Here is a 6,789-nt window from a genome sequence, read left to right as displayed (position 1 = left end):
TTCCATTATTATACTTAGTTTTTTGAAGTGACAGATTTGCTTTATATTTTCTTAAAGAAAATATTGGCAAAACATCCAAGCTTGAATATCCATAGTTTGTGAGTCTGTTGAAACTTTAAGTGAAATAGAGTTTCATGAATAAAAGGACTAGTTCAGGTAGCAACTGAAACAATCACACAAGGGCTTTATGTAGAGACAAATACACTTTGGTGTGCAGCAGAAGTGCTTTATGCAAATTTCCCATTCTGTTACAGAATATTAAAATGGCATGTGCTCAAGGGTCAAGATTTAATATCATTAATCAATTTTATTGCTTTATCAAGGACATTCATAAGTAAAATATATATATATATATTTTGTGTGTGTGTGTGTGTGTGTGTGTGTGTGTGTGTTACATGACAGTGAAGAATGCAGTGACCACAAATACAATTTGTTGCCACTACCTTGGTTTGTGGTTAAGTCCCCAGCAGTTTTGCTCACCATAGTTTTTGCACTGTCAGTGAACGTGACAGCACAGTAAAAAAAAAGACGATGTCTCAATGATATTATGACTGTGACCTTGTGGAGTCCCTGAATGACTGCCAACGTTCTAGGGAGCGTCTGCAGTAGAGGAAGATGGTATCTTCAGCTTTGACCCCTGTTAGGAAGTGTTACTGGTTCAACATGTTTGTCTGTGTGTTAAAAGCCACCTGGAGAAGCAGTCAGCACTAACCTAAATACCAAACAATATCACACTAAGATGTATCTTACTCTATTCTTTCAGTGTCTTTGGCTGGTAAAACCTGTACTCTTTCTCTGTTTATATTTAGCCTCTCTAGATTGAATACCTAATCTGTTCATTCTGCACCTCTGATCCCAGCTCTTTTTCTTGGTTACCCTTCTTAACTTTCTCTTTCTGCCTGGCAGTCACATGAACAATCTTTTGGGTAAATTTCCAGTTCGTCCTTAAGCTGAGATCTCTCTCAGCAGTGCACATTCCTCACGAGCTATCCCCTATTGAAGAATGACCTAGATTTGTGAACAGAAGACAGAATTAAACGTCCACAGTTTACTAGTAGTCATTTTCCTTCAGGTGAAAACTTAACATTATCCAGTACTTTAAGATACATAGTTTTTGTCAATTATTAGTTCACCTAACAAACATTTTCAGAGATTAATGTCTTGTTGAAATTCAAATATATTACCTAGGCAGCATTTCCCAATCCCTGCGTACAAGAATCCTATCAATAATTTAAAAAACAAACATATTTAAAAAACAAACATATATATTACCTATGATACGTGTTGGTCATCACTGATTCTCTTTCTAAGGAAGAAAACCACTGTTTTTCAAGGTCTATTTTCTCTCATATACATAATAACTTTATTTTACTCTTTTAAAAGCCAGGAAAACAGTTCCTTAGTTCTAAAATTCTAATATGTTTCTTATATTCTATAATTTTGAAACATTAATTCACTGAGATTATCTCTTGAATTTTCTCCATATGATACAAATTTATTCTTTGGATTAGGAGATTGGATTTATATTATCCATCCATGAATTTTCCTATAATTTTCTTAAGGTCTTAAAATCCTATTTCTTTTTAACTATTTCTTGTTATTTTATCATTATTTGTGGTGTAAAAAAGTCCATGGGTTATTTACACATATGTTTTACTTGTGGTTTACTAATCTGAAGCCTGGTATCCTTAATCTGTTCTTCAGTTTTGTTATTATAAAAACAGAAAAACACACACACACACACATCAAATTTACACATTTGTTGATGGCACTCTACTAACAGAGAGCCAAGCCTACACAAAAAATGCCACTCTGTTAGTCTCATCTTTTTAAACTGGGGACAACATAAAGAAGATTTTAAATAAAGTATTAGAATTTGTTCAGACTCTTGACTACTCTCCAACACTAAGAATTACGTTTGATGATCTTTGTATCTTTGGCAAGGCGAACAGTGCTAGACAAGTAACTATTAATTTTTTTTTTTTTTAAAAATTGGTGGCCTGAACTATAACTTTAGGTAAAATAGAAACAGTATTTTATTTCTCATCATCATGTGTGCACATTGATCATCTGCCTCAAATATCGGGGTCATGCCTCCATCAAAACTCACTTTGCACATAATAAGTTTTATAAATGCCTTTTTGAAATGTTTATATTTTGTCAAGGCTTATCTCACTCTGAGTGTTAGAATTCCTAACATATTTTGCCAATATTAGCCAGTATCTGGTATTTAACTGTGTTTGCTTCTCCTTTTTCTCCTTTGTCTTTTTTTTTTTTTTTTTTTTTTTTTGGAGACAGAGTTCTGCTCTGTCACCCAGGCTGGAGTGCAGTGGCGCAATCTCGGCTCCCTGCAATCTCCGCCTCCCAGGTTCAAGCGATTCTCCTGCCTCAGCCTCCCAAGTAGCTCGGACTACAGGCGCCCGCCACCATGCCAAGCTATTTTTTATATTTTTAGTAGAGATGGGGTTTTACCATGTTAGCCAGGATGGTCTGCATCTCCTGACCTCGTGATCTGCCCGCCTCGGCCTCCCAAAGTGCTGGGATTACAGGAGTGAGCCACCACACCCGGCGTCTTCCTTGTCATTTTTATGTGCCTCATCAGGCAAAGAAGAATAAAAGAGATAGGGAAGGCAGTTCTTGACCTTGCTTCGATAGGTAATGCACTTGATAATTTGATCTTAGCGATTTCATTTATATAAAAGAAAAAATGATGATATCATATATGCTTAACACAGATAATCTATTTAAATATCTTAGTCAAATATGGAGAAATTATTTTAAAAATGTGATCACCCAACTAGTTCTGAACATTGGTTATGGTTTTATTCTAGACACAGACTTCCCTTACTCTGGATGCCTGTGTGAAAGTAGGGAAATTCTGTGGCTGAACTTTTAACATTATTCCGTTGCCTACTGAATTAAGAAAGACTTTCTACATGACTTATAATCTGTTCTTAAAATACTCATCAAACATTGTGTCCCACCAGAATCACTCTGGGAAAGCTGGTAGAAATCGGGCTCCCACCATATTCTCATCCTCCAGCATGACTGAACCCTTCATAGTATTTATTCCACTTGCCCTAAATTGGTAGACTGTGACAAAAGGCTCATGAAATAATTGACTCTGATCTGTACACATCCCTAGGGTGTTGAGTCAACTATCAGCTCCACAAAAGACATAATGAGAAGACTGCCACTGTTTCCTCCCATAATTTTATAACCTTAAGGTTTAGACTTTAACATTTTTATTTGAATAATGGCAGTTTGGATCCTTTTTAAAGAAATTGTTTGCAGGAAACTGAAATGCAGGCTAAAATTTCTCAAACCATGGTCCTTGAATTATCTGCACCAAAATCACATGAAATACTTTCTAAAATACAGATTGCTGAGGCCACTCAGCTTCATGAAATCAGTGTCTATGAGGGTATCTCTGAAGAATATACACCTTTCACAGGAAACTGACTGTCAGGTTCCAACCTGAGCTGGGGTCTGAGGGAAGCTGGTGGACAGGTGGCAGGTAGCTGAAAGAACACTTGAGGGACCATAGCCAGTTGGGACATGGCTTTATTCTCTCTCCACTCTCTCCTACAGAGTCAGCAGTGTAGTTATATTTTTCACAGACAACAGTGGCTCAAAGCCAGATATGAACTCACACAAACAGGTTACATGAACACGGCTACATAAATGTGGATTAGTGCACAGAATTGTGAACCTGCACTCCAAACCTGCTGTGTCATGCTGTACCGGATGTCTGCCTCTGCCTACTCCTGACTGGAGCACAGCCATTTTCCTTACACCCACGTGATTATTTTTCCAACCTAAAATTTGAAGACTTCTGCTCTGGCTTTGTAGGCAGAGGGAAATCAGACTTCCCTTTTACAGGAGAAATCAAGAGTAAATCTTTATAGAAAATCTATTAAGGGATGTTTTGTATGTGTTTTGAAAGTAAAAATAGCAATCTTAGGCAATATCCTGCATTTAGATAATCTTGACATATGGAAAAGAGAGAGGAAATGGAATTGATCTACCTTGTTCATTCTAATTGCATTTTGTCACTGAGATTGCTCTTTTTTTGGTTAAGTTCATGTGCACCCCTGAACCCACTCATTCAGGGAGAGATAGGAAAGAGGAGACTGAGGAAAGATGAAGTAAAATAAAAAGCCGAAAGGCTGTATCTGAGAGGTTTGTCCCACTTAAGAGTAAAGTACTGAGTTAACAGGCTCAGAAAAGAGCAGAAATACTCGTTGTTCAAAAGAAATATTAATAATATGATAAAGTCAAATGAAATAAAATAAAAAACTTTTATATCAGTGCAAGAGCAATCTTGTCTGATGCCCTTATATTTATCAGAAGTCATAATGTAATTGTGGCAAAAAGGTAATGAATTCTCTCAGAAATGACTAAATGTAGAAAATACAAAGGGAAAGGAAAATTATGTCATAAATTATATAGAGCATTCTAATGTGTCATCCAGCAGGCAATTTTAAGCAGATTAATAAATATTTTGAACTGATATTAAAGTAATAGACAATAAGGTATGTCTTTACATAAAAAGAATAGGGTAATTTTATAAAAGCAATAGCATTTATTGCAATGTATTTCCCAGAGCACATTCTATTAAAATATAGATTCATATTGTTACCAAAATTACTATACACAATAAACATTATGTATTAGCTCGCGTGATAGGAGATTTGGCTTTCTTTTCTTCTGTTAGCTTCTGAGGGTGGAAACCATGATTCCCCTCACTCCAAGCTGAACTTCCTGTTTTCACATTTGTACACATTTTCAGTAGTAGTACTAATAGTGAACACATTACTTTTTCCTATGCTAAATGCTTGTAATGCTAAGAATCTTCTCCTCCCCAAAAGTTATCCTCAGGAAAGTGTATGATACAAGATTTTCAGTTTCAGTATGACTTCAGATCAATATATACTTCTCTAAACTGAAACTACTCATTTTAGAGTTGAACTTAACATTATAAATAAAAGTCTTCAGGTCAGGTGCAGTGTCTTGCACCTGTAATCCCAGCACTTTGGGAGGCTGAGGTGGGAGGATTGCTTGAGATTAGGAATTTGAGACCAGCCTGGGCAACACAATGTGATTCTATCTCTACAAAAACGTTTTTAAAATTAGCTAGGTGTGTTGGTGCACACCTGTAGTCCCAGCTACTCCAGAGGCTGAGGTGAGAGGATCACTTAAGCCCGGGAGTTACGAGTTACGGTAAGCTATGAATGCATCATTTCACTCCAGCCTGGATGACAGAGTGAGATCCTATCTCAACAAAAATAAAATAAATAAATGAATAAATAAAAGTCTTCATATTCTTCCTATGCTGATAACATAATTTCAGAGACTCTGGGACAAATGGATAAAATGATATAAAATATTAACCAAGGTGAATTTCAAACTTTAAAACTATTAACTTTAGAGATTTGAAAGGATTTCTGCATTGCAACAGGAAATTGTGGGCCTTATTTTGCATAAATACTCAAGAGGTTGAGGCGAGAAGATTGCTTGAGTCCAGGAGTTCGAGGCTGCTCTGAGTTATGATATTGCCACTGCACTCTAGCCTCAGCAACAGAGCCAGACTCTCTCCTTAAAACAAAAATAAAATAAATTAAAACAAATAAGATGATTATTTACAATCTTAAAATGAAAGTTTTGAATTCTTAAATTCTAGTGGCATCAGTTAAATTGAAGAATGAATGAGTCTATTCATTCTGCAAATGTTACTATGTTAACATCTATTATATGACATGTTTTACTCACTATTGTATATCCAGGTAGCTGGTACTGTTTCCAGTACTTAATGGATGTTCAAATATTTGTTAAGTATTGCATAAAAACATGCATATTTATTATATTTTAGTTTAACATACATTATTCTATTTGTTAGTCAAAAACTTTGTAAGATGCAATGAAGCCCATTGCTTATGATATAATATTGATTTTCAAAAATAGCTATATATTTAACTTTATTGTGTGGGAATTTTCTTTTGGATTTGGCTTAATTTAAAGAGACCCATTAGTTTAATGAGATTTTAACAATTTTTAGTGGCAGTGACTGACAGATTACCTGCTCTAAAGATAAGACCTTGGCCTAAATGAAGAAACTTAAGCATGCAGAGGTGAGGTAATTTGTGCTAGGTCATGCAGCAGCTGACGATGGAGTAAGAATTGGATCTAGGTAGTTAGAATTCTATGCCTGCCCAACGTTTAGATCCCATAAGAAGAAAACCAAAAGAACACAGCTGCATGCAATTTAGAGAAGAAAGAATTTCCACAAAGGAAAGAGAAAGGGAATTATAATTTCAACATAGGAAATTCAATAGAGTATCCGAGGACAGTGAGGGCTAAGAAAAGTCCTCATAGAGATTGGATATGAACTCACTTTTCAAGAAGTTAAGGTGAGAGTGAAAGGAAAAGGAAGACCATGAGAAGAAATTATTTTTTCCCATTCTTTGACAATAAAAGAAAGAGAATTGTTACTTAACCAGGTCACAGGTAGACCATTTTAAGAGGAGAAACTCATATGTGTAGGGAAGGTAAAACTTCTAGTAGTGAGGGAGAGATTAACTGACAGAAGAGAGAAAAACCAAACGATCCAAGAGAAAGGAAAGCATCGATAAAAAGTTCTCAGATGAAGGAACAAAGGCACAGGTGGAGTCGGTGGTCTTGGAATAGACCATTTGTGTGAATCTGCCATTTAATCATTAGAATAGAACTGATCCCTGCAGCCTTTGAAAACCTAGATATTTTAAAATACAACAGTCTGTGTTTATATTT

Source organism: Pan paniscus, chromosome 9, assembly GCF_029289425.2.
Source record: "Pan paniscus chromosome 9, NHGRI_mPanPan1-v2.0_pri, whole genome shotgun sequence".
Taxonomy (NCBI): Eukaryota; Metazoa; Chordata; class Mammalia; order Primates; family Hominidae; genus Pan; species Pan paniscus.
The sequence above is the reverse complement of the archived record's forward strand: the minus strand, read 5'-3'. Positions refer to the sequence as shown.